The sequence below is a fragment of the Podarcis erhardii genome, assembly GCF_964252035.2.
Source record: "Podarcis erhardii genome assembly, chromosome: 10".
NCBI classification, from domain to species: Eukaryota; Metazoa; Chordata; class Lepidosauria; order Squamata; family Lacertidae; genus Podarcis; species Podarcis erhardii.
Window position 1 is genome coordinate 66,968,500 of NC_138500.1, and position 23,636 is coordinate 66,992,135.

The 23,636-nt window shown below is 43.9% G+C and overlaps 2 long non-coding RNA genes across 2 annotated transcripts in view; both read right to left on the bottom strand.

Annotated features, from left to right (window-relative positions):
* Window positions 1-1,637: 1,637 nt before the first annotated feature.
* Window positions 1,638-23,636, bottom strand: part of LOC309350884 — a 41,352-nt gene continuing 19,353 nt past the window's right edge. The window contains exon 3 of the long non-coding RNA XR_014160558.1: window positions 1,638-2,011. This is a non-coding gene — a long non-coding RNA (uncharacterized lncRNA). The remainder of the gene's footprint in view (window positions 2,012-23,636) is intronic.
* On the bottom strand, window positions 13,169-21,934 carry LOC309350895. Its single transcript, XR_014160571.1, has 2 exons — window positions 21,438-21,934; window positions 13,169-13,617 (listed from the first exon to the last, which is right to left on the bottom strand). It is a non-coding gene; the product is annotated as an uncharacterized lncRNA (long non-coding RNA).

Sequence of the window (23,636 nt, forward strand, 5' to 3'; positions counted from 1 at the left end):
AAATTTCTCTGGATCTTATCACGTTCTAAGAATTGTCATCAATCAAGCCACAGAAAACAGTCTTCTTGTTTTTTTAGCAGGCCAGCCAGCCAGAGACAACGTGACTAAGCGACAGAGAGTATTACTACAAAATTTTAGCAGTATGTCAGATTTAGCCAACTGACTTATTAGAATTTACCATATTGTGCAAGTGCTTTATCAGAAAAAAATGATCTATATTTTGCATTAGCCGATTAGCATCTAGATAAGCTGCTATTTAAATGCCATATCTTTGGAAGAGGCATATCACATATCTGTTTGCATAGCTCAAATTTGTTGAGTATGCCAACCAATTGGAAGATTCTACTATACAGAAGTAAAGCTAATGGTGGAACCCTAGAAATTAATCCTTTCTTATCCCAAATCCGGGGGGTTGAAACAAGGTATTTTCTCTGAGAAGGAACCTGAAAACCTCCAAAGGTTCTTACAGTTCCCATCGTCTCTGACCATTGGCTGTGGCTGGAGCGCAGCAACACCTGGAGTGTCATGGCTGCCCTAGGGTTAAAGGTCAGGATTTGTTACTCAACCATATTACATTGTTCAAGATACTCATCTCACCTCTTAGCTGAGTCAAGATTAAAGATGTTAACAAAGATCCATAATAATATAGCATTATGCTCAGAAAACCGATCCCATATTTTTCTTTTTCTTTCTGGAAAACCTATGTAATTACCGGGGGTTGGGGGGGAAGGATCCTGCTGTAATAAATTGTGATATGCTATGTCATTATCACAGCGCCCTTCGTGAAATAGAGAGAGAGAGATCAGCTTTGGCGTAAACCTCATTTTTGCTTTCCACAGCCATAAAAATACTGCATTGGTTCTTTGCATCAAGAGTCCTTCTGATATTCTGAATGACAGATGTATTATTTGCTAATACATTATCAGGGTTTGAACTGATTTTGATCTATAGATAACTTTATTGGGGAGTCCCTTCCCCATGATATATACAAGCACACACATACACACATTTTTAAAGAAACATTTGCCACAGGGGAAAAAAAATTCTCCACAAACTCTTAAACAAGTAATGGGTTAAAAACAACAATCACCCTATACATCTCAAAATGGACTGAAAATTGAGGGGGCAAGATTTAGTTTTATTCACAGCACGTGGAAATTATATGATTTGTTCTTTCCTTGTTGGCATCCGTCTGTCTCTAAATTCTATCATTTTATGATTCTATGTGTGCCTTTGACCTGTCCTGGAGATTAAAGACTCCCTTCGCCATTGTTTGAGTAACAGGGGTAAATATGCTATTGTTTACCTGCACATTTGGGCAGCGCCAGGTATTCATTGCTTTTACTTTGATACAGTTCAATGTTTCTGTACTATTACAGTATTTTATTTGTTCTGGACTAGTTGTTCTGGACAGCATCTTAAAAAGCAGAGACATCACCTTGCCAACAAAGGTCCGTATAGTTAAAGCCATGGTTTTCCCAGTAGTGATGTATGGAAGTGAGAGCTGGACCATAAAGAAGGCTGATTGCCAAAGAATTGATGCTTTTGAATTATGGTGCTGGGGGAGACTCTTGAGAGTCCCATGGACTGCAAGAAGAACAAACCTCTCCATTCTGAAGGAAATCAGCCCTGAGTGCTCACTGGAAGGACAGATCCTGAAGCTGAGGCTCCAATACTTTGGCCACCTCATGAGAAGAGAAGACTCCTTGGAAAAGACCCTGATGTTGAGAAAGATTGAGGGCACAAGAAGGGGATGACAGAGGACGAGATGGTTGGACAGTTTTCTCGAAGCTACAAACATGAGTCTGACCAAACTGTGGGAGGCAGTGGAAGACAGGAGTGCCTGGCGTGCTCTGGTCCATGGGGTCACGAAGAGTCAGACACGACTAAACGACTAAACAACAGCAGTTGTTTCAAGAAGCAATACATCAATAAACCAGGGCATCATGGCAGAAATGGTCCAGTTTCTTTTGAGTGACAATAATAGCTTTGTAACACAGAGGTTTCTGTCCTCTGGCTGCAGAAAAGAGAAAAGAAGTCAGAATAAAAGCAGTTAGAAAAAATCACTATAAATTGTTGTGATGATTCAAGAGATTTAATTTGAAATCAAGTTGGATGTGAGTTTGTTGGTGTCTCGGGTAACGTCACTCTTACATCATGGATGTTGGCTCATATTATGGATGTATGAACTGTATTGTTTTATAGGTACTGTTGCTACGGGTTTGTTATGGCTTTTTAGCAGAACAATAAATTCACGTTATTAAAAATAAACCTAATTATTGGCATGCTAGCTGGGGCTAATAAGAGCTGGGGGGAGGTCTAACAACATATTGAGGGCCGCAGGCTCCCCACCCTTGTGATAAACATACCCTAACCTCTACCTTTTGGTATGAATCCACACTAATTTCTGCACGTACATATGAAACCAACAAGAGGTCTCCCCCCTGACCCACGCCCCTGAGACGGAGAACAAAATCATTTACAGGTGGGGGGGATGATGACTTGTAGGGCCTCTGAGGGTGGATCTACACATAGGGGGAAAACACTATGAATAAGTCAGAAATTATATCATAACAAAATAAAAAACCCCTATGGAAAAATGTGTATTAAAATTTCCTGCTCTCTGGCGCCATCTGGTGTTGTTGCATGTTTATAGTGCATCCAAATCATTGTTTCTTTACTAGTGTAGATGAGTCCTGAGAAAGCCTGCTGTTTTCCTAACATTTTTATTTACTTATACCCCGACTTTTTCCCTGGTGGGCCTCAAGGCAGCTTACAGGAAAAAAACAAGAATGGTTAAAAACCTAGGAAAAAACAACAACAATTTAGCTTTAATGGAATTAGAACTATGCACAGATATAAAATCTGTCTGGAATAGGCATAGGCAAACTCGGCCTCCGGATGTTTCGGGACTACAACTCCCATCATCCCTAGCTAACAGGACCAGTGGTCATGGATGATGGGATTTGTAGTCCCAAAACATCTGGAGGGCTGAGTTTGCCTATGCCTGGTCTGGAACATACCAATAATTACAACAAAAACAGCACGGCACCAGCCCTTCCATTAAAAGCAGTCAGTTCCCAAAAGCCTGTTGGAACAAGGTGGTCTTCGCCTGCCGGAGGAAGGACAGGGTGGGAGCCAGTCTGGCTTCTCCAGGGAGGGAGTTCCAAAGTCTGGGAGCCGCCACCGAGAAGGCCCTCCATTGCGTCCCAACAAAGCATGCCTGTGAGGGGGGCAGGAGTGAGAGAAGGGCCTCTGCTGAAGATCTCACAACCCGGGGAGGTTTGTCTGAGGGAATACGGTCTTTCAGGTATCTTGGACCTAAGCCATTTTGGGTTTTACAGGGCAACGGAGCTGCTTCAGCAGGGAGTTGTATGCTCCCTATAACCAACCCCAGTCATCAATCTGGCTGCAGTTCTTTGAGCCAGTCGAAGTTCCTGAGCACTTTTCAAAGGCTCAGAGCGCCTTATAGTAATCCAAAAGGGTTGGATCTAAGGCGTACGTGTCGCTGTGGCAAATTTAGACGCCTCAAGGCGCAAGCGCAGCTTGCACACTAGATTTAACTGTGCAAATGCACTCCCATGCCAGGGCCAGAGACTGCAGGAACATCATCACTGGCATTATTCAAATTTCTGCCTACCGTAAGTGACACACGCAGCTAATATATCACTTCCTGTATTTATTTTCCGATGAGCAAATGAAAACCAGCGATATTATTTTCCTACACCTGGCCCAGGCAGATGAGGAAAGTCAGGTCATGTTCCAGGTGTGCAGTCATTTCTGCTTATCCAGAAGAGTAGCACAAACACCTAATAAATCAGGATTCTGCTCCCCACCCCACGATGTGGAGGATAATATGATATACTGGGAGATGCTGGCCTACAAAACAGAGAAATCCAGCTATTATATTTTCCTATGGTTGGTCCAGAGATACCCCAAAAGGCAGGAAGTGATGCAGGTTTGTTCTCAATTCACAGCAACTATAATAATAATAATAATAATAATAATAATAATAATAATAATAATAATAATAATAATAATTTATTATTTATACCCCGCCCATCTGGCTGAGTTTTCCCAGCCACTCTGGGCGGCTCCCAATAAAATGTTAAAAACAGTACAGCATTAAATATTAAAAACTCCTCTGAACAGGGCTGCCTTCAGATGTCTTTTAAAGATAGGATAGCTGCTTATTTCCTTCACATCTGAAGGGAGGGTGTTCCACAGGGCGGGCGCCACTACCGAGAAGGCCCTCTGTCTGGTTCCCTGTAACCTCACTTCTCACAATAAGGGAACCGCCAGAAGGCCCTCGGCCCTGGATCTCAGTGTCCGGGCTGAACGATGGGGGTGGAGACGCTCCTTCAGGTATACAGGACCGAGGCCGTTTATATGCACAAGCATATGATGGCTGGCTTGGAGCTAGTGTGCTGGTCCCGTGGGTTACCCAAAAGGCAGGGTCCAAGTCCGGACCGTGGTCAAAGGTGCAACGCGGTGGCAGTCCGTAGTAGCTGAAGCTGGATGCAGGGCAGGGAGTCGGGTGAAGTCAGGAACAGGCTTGCAAGCAGGGGGCCAGGGCGGGCCAGGAGCTCTGGCAGGAAAGCAGGACAGGATTTAGGCAGGAACTAGCAACCAACAATGTTGCTCCCACAACTTGGGACTGGGGCTGGCTGGCTTTTATCTGCCCCGAGGCATAGGGCAGCCCCGATCCTCTGGTGACTTGCCTCTCCTGGTCTGGCCTGGAGGCGAGCACTCCTCCTGGGGGAACTTAGTTCCCTCCGCCTTCCTGCCCTGAGCCTCTGCAGCTCAGGAGAGGCTGGAGGGTTACCGGACCTCAGCTTCCTCTGACAGGGCTGAGAGTGGAGCACCTGCAGGCAATGGTCCTCCATCACCTCAGGAGCCAGAGCAGGCTCAGCTGATGCCTGCACCTGAGGATCCAGCACAGGTGAGGACCCTTCAGGCTCATGCCCCAGCCCCAGCTCAGAGGCGGGGAATCCTGTGCAGGCTGGGATCCCTCAGGTTCAGCATCTGAGTCCAAATCCCAGGCCATCACAGCTAGTCATCTAGATGCTCAGGGATGTGTCCAGTCTAGAACAATGTCATATATTCACACATGCAGATCCTATTTTCCAGGGACAGTCCCAGTTTTACAGAAGCTATATCAGTTTCTGATTTGACCCCAGAATGTCCCACTTTTCCTTAGGACGTCCCTATTTTCATTGGAGAAATATGGGTGAGTATGGTAGGATGGCCCTATTTTCAACAGAGAAAGGTTGGAGGGCATGCACATGCCAACACACATACTTTTGAAAGTCCCCAACAAAATTAGGACGCATTTTGGTGACTTTCAGGGAGGTCAATGCAGAATCTGATTCCACCATATGTCTTCTTTGGTGATCACTCATAGCTGAGTAAGCTTGCCTTCCATTAACACGGTCTTAACAGTGAGTCTGTAAGTGACTGTGGAGGCCAATTCTGGATCGTCCTTCCACAGTAGGGACATTAGTTTCCAGGCGGAAGTTGATCACGGTGTGGATTTGCCAAGCATGCCCTCCTCCTGGCACATTTCTCCCTTTCGTCCTGAGTTTGAGTGTCTTCAAAGCCCATGACACCTTTGAAAGACTTCTGGGAAAAGATTTATAATGAATTGAAAAAAATGTTGAAATATACATTTATAAAGAAACCAGAGGCCTTTCTTCTTGGAATAACAGGTTTGGAATTGCCCAAGAAAGATGTTAAATTATTTTTGTATGCCACAGCTGCTGCTCGTATTTTGTTAGCTAAAAAGTGGAAAACCCAAGAATTACCAACAACAGAAGAATGGCAGATGAAGATGATGGATTTTTCGGAGCTAGCCGACCTAACCGGAAGAGTCCGTGACCAGAAGGAGGAAGAGTATCAGAAGGAGTGGAATAAATTTAATGATTATCTAGTTTAATTTGTTAAGTTAAATTAATTGAAAATAGCTTGCAGATACTTAATTGGCTTAGGATTTTATTTATGTTAAGTGATGAATTAATATGCTTAATTCCATAAAGTGAAGATTTAAGGATGTTAATGTTTAAGTTAAATTTCATAAGAATTGGGATTTGGAAAACCGTTAAAAGGACATGCAATGAAATTCAACCAAGGGGAAGCGAGGAAGTCACTTAACAAAGTTAATAAGTGTAATTTTCAATAAGGCTATGATTTATGTTTGTTTGTTTGTTTATAATATTGTGAAAACTAATAAAAAACAAAGCCCATGACACCTTTGGTAAAGGCTGTTCTCCTCCGTGGGCTGTTTGGGGGAGTTTTTCTGCCTTAGGCTTTAAAAGAAAAGAGATTTTTTCATATTTCTGCAAACCTTGGGGTTGTCCTGAGCGTGTTAAAACCAGCTTCGTGTTTTTCAGGTTTGGGTCCATTTCTGAAGCCATTTATTCTAATTCCCCATTTGAAGAAAGTGGTATTTTCGAATTAAAAAAAAAAGGCCTGTGGGAATTTATCCTGATGGCTCTTTGTCCTTGGTCAGGCTGCGCCCTTCATGGGTCCTTGAGACTTCTTCCTCAGGAACTTCACCATAAGCTTGAGCAACCAGGACTCATTGTGACATGAATTAGCACAAGATATGCCCTCAAAGAACTACTTAGTGCTCCTTAATTGGCTGTTTACCCTTTGGAGCTTTGTATGGCCATCCTCGCAGGAACAATGGCAGGCGTCCCAGTTGTGCAAAGATACCCTTGGCAAATATTAACTTCCTCTTTCTCCATCGACTTAAAACCTTCACTCAAGCGAAAGCCAAGGATATCTATACGTTTTCCAGGACTCGCCGCTGTGTCCGATTCATGGCGTTTCATGCCAGATTCAAAGAGCTCAAGCTGCGGGGTGAGAAGACCTCAAGTCAGGGAGGCCCTGGAGAAAAATGCTAGCCAACCCAGGACTTTGGTTTTGCCACAGTATCGAGCCAACTAAAAGGACTCATGGCATACAGAAAAATTTGCTAACTATCCACCTGCAACCTCAGAGACATGTGGCTCTCCTGACCTTTGTATGTGGCCCTTGGAATCCTCTCCAGGCCATGCCCTGAGTGGTTTTGCCTGCCTGATAATGCCTCTTCCTTGCCTGAACGGAGGACACGGGTGGAGAACAGCATGTGAATGTGTACACAACTATGGGGTGTATAAGAATTTTAAGATAAGAATTTTAAGGTCTTAGATATATAATAAATAGGGACGCGGGTGGTGCTGTGGGTTAAACCACTGAGCCTAGGACTTGCCAGTCAAAAGGTTGGCAGTTCAAATCCCCGCGATGGGGTGAGCTCCTGTTGCTCGGTCCCTGCTCCTGCCAACCTAGCAGTTCGAAAGCACGTCAAAGTGCAAGTAGATAAATAGGTACCGCTCCGGCGGGAAGGTAAACGGTGTTTCCGTGCGCTGCTCTGTTTCGTCAGAAGTGGCTTTGTCATGCTGGCCACATGACCCGGAAGCTGTACGCCGGCTCCCTTGGCCAATAAAGCGAGATGAGCGCCGCAACCCCAGAGTCGACCACGACTGGACCTAATGGTCAGGGGTCCCTTTACCTTTACCATATAATAAATGTTCATAAATGTTCATCATAAATGTTCATCATAAATGTTCATAATAAATGTTCATAAATGTACCAACCAAGCACATACATAGATCAGCACAGGAAGACCGACCTGAAACCATTTTGACTCCCAAACTGACCAAATGTTTTCTCTGCAAGGAGGGAGAGAGTCGGGGAGCCTTCCCATTGTCTCAGGATTTGAGTAATCACCATTTGAAAGGGTTACAGACTACCAGGAAAGGCAATCAGATAAGGCATTATCAGATAACCTGGCAGACAGGAAAAACAACAACATTTCAATTTCTGTTTTAGACCACCTTTTCTGTGATGTAGGTATGATGTTTGTGGGGGGTGGTCTTGGGTTACACCCCTTCTGTGATGTATGTATGATGTATGGAGGGGTGGTCTTGAGCTCCAGGGCAGGGAATTTAAAATGTCTATGTAAGGGCAGGCACACCTTGGTTCTGGGTCCTCCTCCTTTCCTGCGTGTGAGGGGAGACCCTGTTGCAACAGATCAATAAAGATCAGGCTTACTTGATGCTTTGATTCTCAATATTCTCTGGTTGGCATCTGTTATTCTCTCCTACCAATAGGGAACTCATGTAAGGACTCTATGCCAGCTCTTGGATACCCCATAAGGGGAAATGGGCAGATTTTGTTTACAACATGGTATTAGAGGAGGGTTAGTACTTTTGGTGGGGACACGGGTGGCGCTGTGGGTTAAACCACAGAGCCTAGGACTTGCCAATCAGAAGGTCGGCAGTTCAAATCCCTGCAACGGGTGAGCTCCTGCTGCTTGGTCCCTGCTCCTGCCAACCTAACAGTTCGAAAGCATGTCAAAGTGCAAGTAGATAAATAGGTACCGCCCCGGCGGGAAGGTAAACGGCATTTCCGTGCGCTGCTCTGGTTCGTCAGAAGTGGCTTAGTCATGCTGGCCACATGGCCCAGAAGCTGTATGCCGGCTCCCTCGGCCTATAGAGCGAGATGAGTGCTGCAACCCCAGAGTCGGCCACGACTGGACCTAATGGTCAGGGGTCCCTTTACCTTTAGTACTTTTGGTAGGGGACATTTCATGCTCCCTCTGGAGTTTTGTCCACCTTTGGTCCCCTCTCCCTGCACTCAGCTCTCACCTGCAGCTCCTAGAAGCTTGCAGCATGTGACAGCAGCCACACCCCGGAATGGCTTCGACTGGCCAGCTAAACCAAGTGAGGGTGGTCGATGGGTCTCAAACCCTCAGTGAGTTAGGGACTTCCCCTGCCTGCGAAGACAGGCATTGGCAGATTGAGCGGAAGAAAAGGCACAAAGCATTTCTCTGAGGTATATTGGGTACAGATATACCGAGAGATTTGAGGAGGGTATTCATGTACGCAACCACCGCCACAAGAACAATTAATAGCCAAAGGTTGGAAAGGAGAGAATATGGAACAAAGAACAAAAATGGAATGGCAGGCAAAATTACTGGATTATGTAGAATTGGCAAAAATGACAGGGAGAATTAGGAATCAATCAGATCAAAGGTTTAATAGAGAATGGGATAAATACATATTATATTTAAAAGAACACTGTAATCGTGTGAAATCTTTGGCAGGCCTAGAATGACTCCTGCAAAGTCACATAAATTATAGATGTTTTAGAAAAACTAAAGTCAGACAATAAATAATATACAGTTGATATAGAAAACTTGGAACCCACGATGGGGAGATCGGAAGTCATAATAGGTGGAAGGAAACTCTTATATATAAAAATATTCTGGTTTTGGGAGGGTTTTTTTGTTTTTTTCATATATGTCATTTGTAATTTGTTTCATTAAAATGTTTTTATTTGTTTTGTTAAAGTATTTAAAATCAATAAAAATTATAAAAAGGGGGGGAAAGAAAAGGCACAAGGCAATCTCGCATGGAGACTTGACTGTACTTGGGCCATCCCAGGTACAAATAATGTACCTGTCTTAAGGTTGCACTCTTGCTTAGGAGTAAGCCACTGAATTCAGCACACCTACTCAGTCATTCATGTACAGCGTCCTTATTTTGTTTTCATGTTGCCATCATTTTTAAGGACAGAGGTTCTATAATGCAGTCCGCATAGCTCAGTACACCAAACTGGTTCACAAGACCGCATGGATGTGCAGAGATATCCCAGAGAGCTTTGCTCCTTCTCACTCCTTCTTACTGCCCCCACACCCCGTCCTGACCTAAACCAAGGATTGGCTTAGGGTGCTCTCCAAACTTGGGCTCAAGGTTGAACTCTCTCCTTCCTAACCATGAGCGGCAGTCAATGTCTCACTCGGCCACTGTGTCTTGTTCATTGTCTTTAGCAGCTGCACAACAGGTCAACATAAGCAGGTGAACCTTTTCTTGTTGCTTTTATCACTATTCTGGAAGATATTTAATCTGCTGATTTGTCTCGTGGCTATGCCATTACTAGAGGGTAGGATCCTTTGGCTTTGATCCACACATAGCATTGCAGCCAAAGAATCCTAACATCACCTCAAATGTACAAAATCTCCACCTTCTTTTGGTGAGCTAAGAAGTTCAAGATGCAAGCATACCTGGACTCATCTACTTTCCGTTTCATCCTTCAAAATCTGAAGAATACGGTCAGCTAAGTTGTGTTTCGCCCACTCTAGGGTTGTTTGGAATACTGAGCAATTACTGAGCAATGAAAAGGTTCTTATTGTGCAAAGAAAAACCATCAGAGCCATAAAACATGTAGCCTAATAGCATTAAGAAGGGAAATATCTGCTGGGATCTTGTCAAAGAACAGTACACTTACTTCTGAGCAGAGCACAGAACATGGAGTACAGCTGAATGCATTATGGGTGCTTGCAGACCGCCACTATTTAGCTGTAAGGCTTCAAGCGCAGAGCAGGACTTTAGGTTTGCACAATTAAAGTGAATCAAAGTGCTCTGTCGCCTAAGTGAAACTACGCCATTTAAAAAAGGGGGGGGAAAAGACTTTGGGTCATTTGAAAAGGAAATGAAAAGTGTGGGAAGAACAAATGGTTAATGAGAATATGAGTAAGCATCCTGCAAACAAATCAGTGTGGATGCTCATTGTCTCCCCCCCCCATTCCATCTCCCAGCTCCAAAAATCCATTTAATATATAGTCCTCAAATAGAGGACATATCAGATATTAAACTGATAAGAACAGATACTACACTTGATCTTAGCCAAAAGGCCGAGAAGCGATGTGAATGCTCATTGTCATATAACTGCCCTGCAAGCAAATCAAAACAAATGCTCAATAATAATAAATACAGGCATAATGCCACCGCCATGCAAGTTTAGTGCTAGCAGACCAGGATGAATGCTGAATGAACAGGTTGTTCTTGGACTGGCAGAGTTAACATGCAAGAGTTGAATGCCCTTTACTGAAGGCTATTTTAATGTGCCGTGATCTACACAAAACTAATGCAATGTGGTGTACGTAGGCAAATGTCTTTTATTTCTTTTGTATTATGCGGTGCAGATGCTAGGTGGCCACGTTTACTAAAATGGTGTCATAAGGCTCTCAGCAAAATAATGCAAATCATCATCTATTTATTTTTGAATTCATTTTTATTTGATTTTACAAAAATAAGTTTATAACAATACCAAATACATATCCATGTAAAGAGATTTCTCTGAATCTCACGACTTCCCCCATCCCCTCCATGTGTCCTAATGTGAACATTTTCAGCTACATATTATTTCCCAATCTATATTTTGTATTCATCCATATTATCCCTAATACCTGTTACATTACAAGTGATATTAAAATCCTTCTAATGTTTTCATCTGCTTACAGTGGTCTCCTAAGTAAATTATAAATTTTGCCCATTCTTTGTTAAAGTTTCTGTCCTCTTGGTTCCTGAGCCAAGTGTGGTGTAGTGGTTAAGAGCAGTTGACTTGTAATCTGGTGAACCGGGTTCACGTCTCCGCTCCTCCACATGCAGCTGCTGGGTGACCTTGGGCCACTCACACTTCTCTGAAGTCTCTCAGCCTCACTCACCTCATAGAGTGTTTGTTATGGGAAGGAAGGGAAAGGAGAATGTTAGCCACTTTGAGACTTTTTCAGGTAGTGATAAAGCGGGATATCAAATACAAACTCCTCCTCCTCGTCCTGAGCCTTCTAGTCATCTTTGCCATTTCGGTGTAGTCCATCAGCTTCATTTGCCATTCCTCTCTGGTAAGGGCTCTTTCTTCTTTCTATCTCTGGGCGCAAATCATCATTAACTGCAGGGAATGTATCCCTTGTGAGATGGACATTTCTCTCCTGGAGAAGGTTCCGAGCCGTTCTGAGCAGCGGGATGAGCAGAAAAATGACTTGGACTTAGTTTGGGATTTGTGAGCTGATAAAACAGGGGCATGCAAAAATACTGGCGCGGTCACCTGAGACTGAGTTTCGTCCCTAGTGGATGACACAAGTTTATCTCACAGTGGCCAACCAGATACATCTAAGAAAGCCTATTGATAGGGTAAAGGTAAAGGTACCCCTGACCATTAGGTCCAGTCGTGGCCGACTCTGGCAGTGGCGTAGCGTGGGTTGTCAGCACCCGGGGCAAGGCAAGTAATTTGCACCCCCTAACCCGTGGATTTGCGCCCCCTAACCCGTGGATTTGTGCCCCCTAACCCTAACCCCCAGATGTTGCGCCCGGTGCGGCCGGCCCCCCCTGCACCCCCCACGCTACGCCACTGGACTCTGGGGTTGTGGCGCTCATCTTGCTTTATTGGCCAAGGGAGCCAGCGTTTGTCTGCAGACAGCTTCCGGGTCATGTGGCCAACATGACTAAGCTGCTTCTGCCGAACCAGAGCAGCGCATGGAAACGCCGTTTACCTTCCCACCTGAGCGGTACCTATTTATCTACTTGCACTTTGACGTGCTTTTGAACTGCTAGGTTGGCAGGAGCAGGGACCAAGCAACAGGAGCTCACCCCGTCGCGGGGATTCGAACCACCAACCTTCTGATCAGCAAGTCCTAGGCTCTGTGGTTCAACCCACAGCGCCACCTGCGTCCCTATTTAGGGTACAGTGGCAATAATTCTCTCTTGCTGTGCTCCAACAACTGGCATTCTGCATACTGACTAGCAGCCACTGGCAGTCTTATCCTCCATGAATCAGGCCCCTTTTAAAGCCATCTAAACTGGGGGCAGTCGGCACATCTTGTCAGAGCAAAAGCCACAGTTTAACTCTGCACTGTGTGAAGAAGGATCTGTTCTTTGCATGGAGTTGCCCACCGTTCAGTTTCGTTGGGTGACCCGGCCCAATTATGTGTGTAGCACATTAACTGATTTACCTCATGAAAGAATAATATAAACATTAACCTATATATTAGACATAATACATATATATTTAATTATGCATTAATAATTTACCCCATTAATATCCTTCAATATATTACAGTGGTACCTCGATTTAAGAACAGTCCTGTTTACGAACGATTCAGTTTACGAACTCCGCAAAACTGGAAGTAGTGTCCTGGTTTGCGAACTTTACCTCGATCTAAGAACGGAATCCAAACAGTGGAAGGGCACCGGTGGCGGGAGGCCTCATTAGGGAAAGCACGCCTCCGTTTAAGTACTGTTTCAGTTTAAGAACAGACTTCCGGAACAGATTAAGTTTGTAAACCGAGGGGTTTTTACTAGATGACCCTCACAGTCCCTTCTATGATTGTGTCTGGCAAGTTATGCCAGTGAAGCAGATTAGCCAGGAAGGAAGGCTCATCGTCTTCAGAACACTTGTTACTCATTTACACAAAAAAGCACGATCGGTGGCTTAGCCAGGCGCCAAATTCAGCCAAGCAAAAGATGCCTTAAGCAAGTCATGGGTGTTTTGGGGAAAAGTTGGAAACTGGTTCTGTGCAACTGCATTCTGACGGATCAGTAGTTGCTGACTATTAATCATCTCGGCTTGTGACCTCTGCAGTTCCAGTTGTGTTCATACAGCTATAAATAGAGATCAGATGCCTGTGCTATGCAGACGAATGTAGTTGCAGGTAATCTTCCAGATCCTCCTTATAGTACAAGAATGTGGGGAAATTCAGCAGCCAGAAACATCCTAGCCAGACACTGGAGAGACCTGTCAGGACTAAGCATGGACCAATGGTATCAAATGGTATGGGAAACAGCCTTATTAGAAAAACTAACCAATAAACCAGGGGTCAGCAAACTTTTTCAGCAGGGGGCTGGTCCACTTTTCCTCAGACCTTGTGTGGGGCAAGACTATATACTGGTGGAAAATGAATGAATTCCTGTGCCCCACAAATAACCCAGAGATGCATTTTAAATAAAAGCACACATTCTACTCATGTAAAAACACCAGGCAGGCCCCACAAGTAACCCATTTTAATTAAAGGCACACATTCTACTCATGTAAAAACACACTGATTCCCGGACCATCCACGGGCTGGATTTAGAATCCGGATCCGGCCCCTGGGCCTTAGTTTGCCTACTCATGCAATAATCTGACACAGGGACAAATAGAAGAAGATGCCTTCACCCCGGTATGGTTCCCCTTTATCACATACACAGCACAACAAGACAACAAGAATCCGCCGACAGCATACAAATCAATCTGGCTAACCTGATTCAAAAATACACAGTCACACCCCGCTCACACACAAAAACAATTCTCAATACAGCCAACCAAAAACAACCAACCACACCCTAAAGGTAAAGGGATCCCTGACCATTAGGTCCAGTCTTGGCCGACTCTGGGGTTGCGGCGCTCATCTTGCTTTATTGGCCGAGGGAGCCGGCGTACATGTGGCCAGCATGACTAAGCCGCTTCTGGCGAACCAGAGCAGTGCACAGAAACTCCGTTTACCTTCCCGCCGGAGCAGTACCTATTTATCTACTTCCACTTTGATGTGCTTTTGAACTGCTAGGTTGGCAGGAGCAGGGACTGAGCAACGGGAGCTCACCCCGTCGCAGGGATTTGAGTCGCCAACCTTCTCATCGGCAAGTCCTAGGCTCTGTGGTTTAACATACAGCACCACCCGTGTCCCTCAACCACACCCTAGGCTACCCATAATCTCTCTCACCACCAAGGAAACACAACGAACGAATAGTAAGAGAACCCGTACAAGTAATGCTGATATAAAACCCCACACATACACTAAGTAGAAGAACAGAAGCCTAACCACCTGACACCACCCCACTTACCATTCCCCTCTCCCCCTTCTTTTCTTCCTAACTGTTCAAACCAATTCATTAACCAGGAACCTATACACTGACCGCTAATAATGAACCCTATGTTGCAGATATTACTCCACATTTATTATGCTATTTTTGTGATATACAAATGACATGAGAAAACTTGGTATACTTGTTTGCATAACATTATTCTTGTTTATAAAACCCAATTAAAAAAAAAGAACTTGGGGAAATGAAATGGAGGAGGGTCTTTGCTAGTCCCTTGCTAAATGTATTCTTCCGCAAGCAAAAAATAAAATGCTTTCAGTATTTTCCACATCCTAGTTTCTGTTGCAATCCTAGGCTCATTTAAATGGGAGCTAGCCCCACTGCATAGAGTGGGGCTTCAGGGATAATGTTATTTTTACTTTTTACTTTAATTTTTGTGCCCGACTAGCTGGACCCTGTCTCCTGGCTGACAGTTGTCTGCAGCTCAGTCTTGACTGCCTAGCAACTCTTTCCATCAGCACAGTTTTGCTTTCTTCCCTCTCAATGAAGCCGTATTGCCTAGATTCTCCTATTGGAGAACAGGAATAGAAACACATAAAGGAAATAAATGCCAACTGTCATCACAGCAGTTCACATCATAATTGCTTGAGGTGTCAGGACTGTCTCCGAGTCTGATGCATTTTCTGCGGGGACCAAAATGCCCAGTGTTAAATAGTGGGTAGACATAGCAGACGACGCAACAATTTCTCCAAAGCAGCTCTTTATTTGTAAGCTGGAACAAAACTGAACTGAAGGGTTCAGCCAGCCTGCTTATATAGAGCTCCAGTACAATGCAACTGTAACAACTTTCGGTAACTATCCAATCACTGAATGTCACTTTCAATCCCTTATTTGCATATGTGGACCTGAGTGAAAACTATCTACAGTATCCCCCTGCTGGCCCAGGGTGAGAACTTCAGTACATAACACCCAGCACAAGAAAGTATCATTTTTCTTGGGTAGAAAATGTGCAAAGATTTCCAGCTTTAGCCTAATTCTGCCATTAGCTACACTCTTAAGAAACGGAATTAAAAGCTTTCGTTTAAATGCTTGGCTATTGTTTGACAATTCCTAAAAGCTTTCCTTTTTACCAAAGCAAGAGGTTGTTTGCAGCTTCTAACTCCTATTTACAGAATTAATGTTTCTACCTGTGGTTTTTGTTTGTTTTAAACATGTATATTATTTGACAGAGGAATTGTTTTGTTGCTGATTCCTTAAATGGCTTTCTGTGCTGAGAAGGGAGTCTCTAAATATTGGGAATGAACAAATAAGATTTGTTCCGTTCTCCTTTCTGAATTGTCAAATGCCAACCCTGCCTCTTCATCTCTAATGATCCCATACAGAAATACATCCCATTGAGTTAAGTGGGGCTTATTCCCGTGGATATATAGGATTTCAGCTTAAATGTTTAACTGTGTGGTCCGATGGATTTTTAATCTGAAGCAAGTGCCAAGTGAGAGTACAAAGAATGGCGGCATCTGACGGTTAGATGCTCTGTTTCAAAGCCGGAGGTTGCTTGCAGCTTCTAAACGGATGCTGAGTAGAGGTTAACATGAAACTCCTGTGGTTAGAAAGCATTTGCTGGGTTGACAGGCCTGTAAATTCCAAGGTGATGACTCCTGTCACCTACATTCTCAGCTGAAACTCAATCTGCTCCAATTCCTCATTGGCCTGGCGTTAGCTTGTTGACAACTGCTGACTCATCGCTGTCATTCATATTATTTGGAGCATCTCTCCCCCAGCCCTCCATCTCATCTGTGGAAGCAGAACAAAACGGAAGAAGCAACTGTTCCCTCCGTTCAGATCTCAACAGCAATAAAACAGCCACAATGGAATTAAATTACCATTGTCAGAAGTCCTGCAATCGTGTCCGGAACATCACTGGAGCTTTACACTAGACCAGCTCCTTCAGACAAGGTCGGTTCTCAGATGGATCATAAAGGTCGCAATACAGTTCAATAAAGCCAGCCATTTGTGCGAAACCTTCCTTTAGGAGTTATGAGTTAGCAAGCTGTAATTCTATGTATAACATCATCCCCTACTGGTTTGACGGGAAAATAGGTTTGCAGTGCCATTCGACACCAAATGTTGATCGTGCATTTCTCAGCTCAGAACAGGCAAATATTCGGAGGGTACCATGCTGAATAATCAGAGGTAGACAACATGGTCCCCTCTGGATGTGACTGGACTCCCAACTTCCTCCGTTCTTGACCTTGGGCCGTGATGGCTGGGGCGTTGGGAGTCCAACAACAACTTCTGCACAGCGCCATGTTGCCTACTGTTTATTCTGTTTGCGGCATTTTGTAGTTGTCTTTCTGCCAATGCAATCAAGGCTGTTTGCAATTTAAATTATTTCATGAAAATTAAGGGTGAAAAAGCATTTTCTTTTCTTTTCTTTTCCTGTTAAGGCAGAATTCTCTCAGGCTTGCCAGATGCAGATGGCAGGAATTTGAAGGCCCGGGCCTCTGCTCTTGCTGTCCTCTCAAGGTGTACACTACAGCCCATAATTTTGCTGGTCTCATTACTACAGTGCGGGGAAAGGTCATTTCTATTTCTGTAACTGCCGATGAGGGAATTGACTCATTGGCTCCATTTGGAGAAGCATACCATGGATGAATTTAAAGTTGGTTTCATATCCTGACTTGTTTGAGGGCCATTAACCATAGTTCAGATGTGATTGAAAATGGGGGACTATAGTTAACTAAAGGCTTCCTGGCTTCTTTCCCAGCTTCTGCAAAAGGAGCAGCAAGGTAGCACACAAGGCTTATTCCTTAAAGCACTTTGCTTTCCCAAAAGAAGACCGGGACCTGGAATTTACCCCTCACTGAGCTACGATTTCCAGCACCCTTAACAAACCACAGTTCCCAGAATTCTTTGGGGAAAGTTGTGTGCTTTAAAAATAGGGTGTGTCTGTAGCTCATATCTTGGTTTATGAAGCCAAAGAAGATTGTCCAAGTCTGCAGCTCATATCTTGGTTTATGAAGCCAAAGAAGATTGTCCAAGTGGCACCGGGAGAAGTCTCAAATATGTGGAAGATGGTCTTATGTACTCCAGCATAATGGGGATCGTCTTGATGAAGACAAACAAGAGCACCACCACATCCTGAGTGCATGTTTGAAGCATCTCTCAGTGAATCAGTTCCCTTTTCACTAATAATACAAGTACTGATGACTTCCTTTTTCAGTAGCGTCAGAGACAAATCCACTCTTGCGATGGCAATCAGCCTGAAGGAGAAACCTGTCCAAAACATGGTGCCACATTTCATCCTAACATACAGAAACTCTGATATGGACATCAAATAAACCAGCTATGCCAAGGGTGTGCCTGTTGGAAAGCCAGTACTGTATATCACTGGTTTCTTATAGAGTATACCTAACAACAGGGCTGGCCCTATGTTGAGGCAGCTGTCTCAGGTGGCAGATGCTAAGGTGCAGGGAAGCGACAGAGCTGTGGGTACCATGTGGCCTGCCCTGACACTCCTATGCTAAAAGGGGCTCCTGGGAGGCCACTGGGACATTGCTGGAACAACTCTTGGGTTGGGGCAACTTGCTAAATTTTAAAATGGTTTAAATGGTTCTAATTTTGGTTCGTCTGTTTCATTTTGGTCGGGTTGGTGTTGGTTTAGTTGGGTTTGGCGGTTACTTTAATTTGGGTATAACTGTAAAATGTTTATTATTGTGGTTAATATTGTTGATATTGGTGTTATTGATTTGTTGGTTTCTTTGTTGCTTGTATAGGATATCTTGTTTTTTAATGTTTGATGTTTAGTTGTGCTTTATGTTGTAAGCCGCCCAGAGTGACTGGGGAAACCTAGCCAGATGGGCAGGATATAAATTAAAACATATATTATATTATATTGTATTGTATTGTATTGTATTGTATTATATTATATTATATTATATTATATTATATTATATTATATTATATTATATTATATTATTGCTAGCCTGCTGCCCTCAAGTCCCATGGAAGATACTGTCCTTTTGCCATGTTCAACTGCCAGTCAAATTGGCTTCTGTATGTGCCTTGGGGGAGGGAGCTATCTTGTCTTTGTTTCAGGCAGCAAAATGTATTGAGCCAGCCCAGCTTAGCAAATTATTTTCACACGTTGTGATGCTGCACACAGTTTCTCCCTTCTCCATTATATATTCCCATTAAAATATAAAAATAAAAAGTCGTGTGTGAAGCAGGCCTTAGCGTTCTCTCTTTCTAGGACTCAGCTGCCATCTATAATATGGGGATAATACTACTGGCCTAGTTTATAGGGTTGTGGTAAAGATTAAATATAATACATGCAACGTGCTTAGGAAAAACATTGTATAAATACCGAGCATTCTACGCAACGGGATGCTGTTGTGGGAAGCGGCCAGAAATCCAACGTCCTTATAAAATAAACAGTATGGATACTGCTGAATATGAATGTTCCTATACAGGAACACTAGCAGACAACTCAGTCTCTTCCAAGGCAGGCGGGCAGAATATGTTTGCAAAAATAGCAAGAGTGGGGAAAACAGCTTCCCAACAGTGTGGCTAAGCTTCAAAGAATGCTGAAAGATTTATCGCAAATCCAAATGGTAAAGAGAACGAAAACATAAAACTGTTGATATCGCTGCTTTTGTTGACACAACAGAAAGTGAAAATTGCTGATGAAGACCCTGCAGTCTGAAACTTAATCCAGATTTGGATACATTACAGAATATATTTGAAGGAAATGGAGCATGTTTGAACAGCTATTATGAAACAGAACAAGGGCCGGAAGAACTGCTCATTCTGGAAATATCAAGTGCAGTTTCATAGGTTGTTAAACACTAACATGGAAGGACCATTTTAGCCTTATTCAGACATTCAGGTGAAACTCGGAAAATTAGAATATCATGGAAAAGTTTATTTCAGTAATTCAACTTAAAAGGTGAAACTAATATATGAGATAGACTCATGACATGCAAAGTGAGATATGTCGAGCCTTTATTTGTTATAATTGTGATGATCATGGCGTACAGCTCATGAAAACTCCAAATTAACAATCTCAGAAAATTATAATATTAAATGAAATCAGCAAAACAAGGATTGCAAATAGACCAATATTGGACCTCTGAGAAGTAGAAGCATGCATATGTACTCAGAGCTTGGTTTGGGCCCCTTTTGCATCAATTACTGCCTCAATGCAGCGTGGCATGGATGCTATCAGCCTGTGGCACTGCTGAGGTGTTATGGAAGACCAGGATGCTTCAATAGCAGCCTTCAGCTCTTCTGCATTGCTCAGTCTCATGTCTCTCATCTTTCTCTTGGCAATGCCCCATAGATTCTCTATGGGGTTCAGGTCAGGTGAGTTTGCTGGCCAATCAAGCACAGTAATCCTATGGGCATTGAACCAGGTTTTGGTACTTTTGGCAGTGTGGGCAGGTGCCAAGGTCCTGCTGGAAAATGAAGTCAGCATCCCCATAAAGCTCGTCTGCGGAAGGAAGCATGAAGTGCTTCAAAATCTCCTGGTAGACGGCTGCGTTGACCCTGGACTTAATGAAGCACAGTGGACCAACACCAGCTGATGACATGGCTCCCCAAATCTCTTTTCTGATGACAGCAGCTTTTGCATCTCATTTGGAAACCAAGAACCCAGAGTCTGGAGGAAGAATGGGGAGGCACACAATGCCAGATGCTTGAAGTCCAGTGTGAAGTTTGAACAGTCTGTGTTGGGCTTACAGTGGGGCAGGGGATTGGGTTTGTGAAGAGTTTATTAGAGGTTCCTCAACTAGAAGATCGCTACTGCTGGGCAAATTGCTGTGGAGGGCGGCTTGACCAATTTCTCCCCTTGCAGGAGAGTCTTTTGTGTGCATTTTCATAGAATCATAGAATCATAGAGTTGGAAGAGACCACAAGGGCCATCGAGTCCAACCCCCTGCCAAGCAGGAAACACCATCAGAGCACTCCTGACATATGTTTGTCAAGCCTCTGCTTAAAGACCTCCAAAGAAGGAGACTCCACCACACTCCTTGGCAGCAAATTCCACTGTCGAACAGCTCTTACTGTCAGACTAGGCAGCGTGAGAGGGCCGCCCTCACAAGGCAGATTGGGTTATCATTAAAGGGCAGCAAAATGATCCATCCACGCAGCAATCCATCCATGTTATCTTTCCACCATGTAAAATGCAAGCACTTGCAATACATTTGTTATTTGTTATTATCCTGCTGTCTCTCCCTATTCAGTCATTTCTCCCTTGCATGGGGCTTCTTCACACATTACACTGAACAAGCTGTCTCTACACACATACAAGTATTTGTGTGAAAGCATGTCCACTTGTTGATTTGTATGGCTCAGCTGTTGTGTGTACAGAAGATTCCACCTAAACATTAGGAAGAACTTCCTGACAGTAAGAGCTGTTCGCCAAATTACTACCCAGTCCTGTCACTTATTCAACCATTATTTGTGGGTAGCGTGTTCAACAAAATTTTATGTTGCATGAACTAATAAAGCAGCGCCAACCTTGTTACATTTCAAACAACCTTGTTACATTTCAAGCTTCAAACATGCACATTGTTCAATATACAAAAGGGATCCACATCTGGTAGACTTAGCTACAAATCTACTGCAGCAATAAAAATCCACAGGCAAGTCAATCACTTTTAGTCATTCCACCTGTGCAATGGGAATAAGAGTGACCTCACACAAGATTTTCACAAAAGTCAATGGGATATAACTTATCAAATGTAAGGATCATACCGATGTACAGCTAGGGAAAGCCCAGCAGAATCCATCTAATTCAGCACCCGCTTTTCCACATTGCTCAATCAGATCTTTGGAAGAGCTCACAAGATTATAGCAGCACCTTCTTGCTTGTGTTCCCATGGAACTGGTTTGTAGAGGCATGCTGTTTCCGATTCTGGAGAAAGCATACAGCCCTTATGATGAGCAGTCATGTCCTCTGTGAATTTATCTTTGGAACCATCTCCTGTTTGCTACACTGGCCAGCCAGATCTTTGGGTTTTCACAACTAATGCTCTAAACCACCTGCCTCACACCTGACATCATAGGCAACATCAGGTATGGGGCAGGTATTGAGATGGCTACAAAGGAACAATTGGTAGTTTAAAGTAAACCCACTAGTAAAATTGGAGTAAAAACTCAAAAACCTCTGCTTTAGCAGCAGTTTCGATTAAAACTGTTTTGCACTATCAATCAGCTGATGACATAATCTCATCAGGTGATTGACATGTGGGTTGTCCCATCCACCTGTCAAAGTTGGCCTACAGGGGTGGAACAAGTTAAGGATCTGGCCCACTGGGGCACAAAGTTTCCCCATCCTGGTCTCTGGCACCTGACATTCAGATGTACTGTGCTCAGAATGGATGTCCTCAGGGCTTTCTTTTGGCCAGAACTCACAGGCACCTCTCAGGTGGGAGCCATAGCCATTATAAGAGAACAAGGGAGGTGTTCCGGCATCTCTTTTTCTAGAAAAATAGCACCGGATGTTCCATTTAGATGTCATAACCCTGTAACTATCGGTTTAACCAGTCCTCCATGAATCAGTGTAAAAAAAACCTCATTTAAACCCTAACCATAGCATCTCATAGTGCCGAATTCTACAACCTATTAATGCAATTAGCACATTGTAGGCTCTGAATGCCACATAAAGGATAGACAATAGGCTGCCCAGGACAGCTTTGGAACTCGGGCAGAGAAATTTAGATGGGGAGGGTGGGGGAAAGTTGGTGGATAATTTCCGCCTCTTCAATAATGGTCTTCAGACTCTGGCTGAAATCCCAGTGAAAACTGGACGTGCGTATGCACAAGAAAGTGGAAAGAGTCTGAGTGTCCATTGTCCCTCTCTTGCTTCCCCGGCGGGATCTTTCACAGCGCTGAGTAAATATTAATTTTGGCACCGGCCCTTCTGTGATGTGGCGATTACCCACTCTAGCTGCCTTCTTGAAGTCACAGTGCCTTTCAGTCTGTACTCCTGGGAAACGGAGAAGGTTCACCAAGAAATGAACCTCTCCTTTTCATAGCAAACAAGTTTGGAGGGGAGGGAGCCAAGAAGGCTGTAACCAGATCACTTAATATTTTGGCGGTGGTGGGGCATATCATTCAGGAGAGAGAGAGATCAGCAACTGTTCCAAAGGAGATGAAACCGACAATATAATTCCATCAGCTCTACAGGACGTTTAACCCACTTAGCAGCCAATTAAGTTGCTTCCCCACTGGGTTTTGTTTCTTCTAGGAGAGCCCACAACCCCAAAGAAGGTGCCTGTGCATCAGCAAGCAATGCATAATATACTAGCCCAATTTCTTAGCAATCCTGTGCATAATTGGCTAGCATTGTACAGCTGAAATTCTTTTCTGGGAGTAAGTGCTCTTGAACTCCGTGGCAATTATTATTATTATTATTATTATTATTATTATTATTATTATTATTATTAATGTATACCCCACCCATCTGGCTGGGTTTCCCTAACCACTCTGGGCGGCTCCCAACAGATTAAAAACACAATAAAACATCAAATATTAAAAACTTCCCTAAACAGGGCTGCCTTCAGATGTCTTCTAAAATTCAGATAGTTGTTTATTTCCTTGACATCTGATGGGAGGGCGTTCCACAGGGCAGTTGCCACAACTGAGAAGGCCCTCTGCCTGGTTCCCTGTAACCTCACTTCTCGCATGAGGGAACCGCCAGAAGGCCCTCAGAGCTGGACCTCAGTGTTCGGGCTGAACGATGGGGGTGGAGATGCTCCTTCAGGTATACTGGGCCGAGGCCGTTTAGGGCTTTAAAGGTCAGCACCAACACTTTGAATTGTGCTCAGAAACATACTGGGAGCCAATGTAGGTCTTTCAGGACTAGTGTTATATAGTCTCAGCAGCCACTCCCAATCACCAATCTAGCTGCCGCATTCTGGATTAATTGTAGTTTCCGGGTCACCTTCAAAG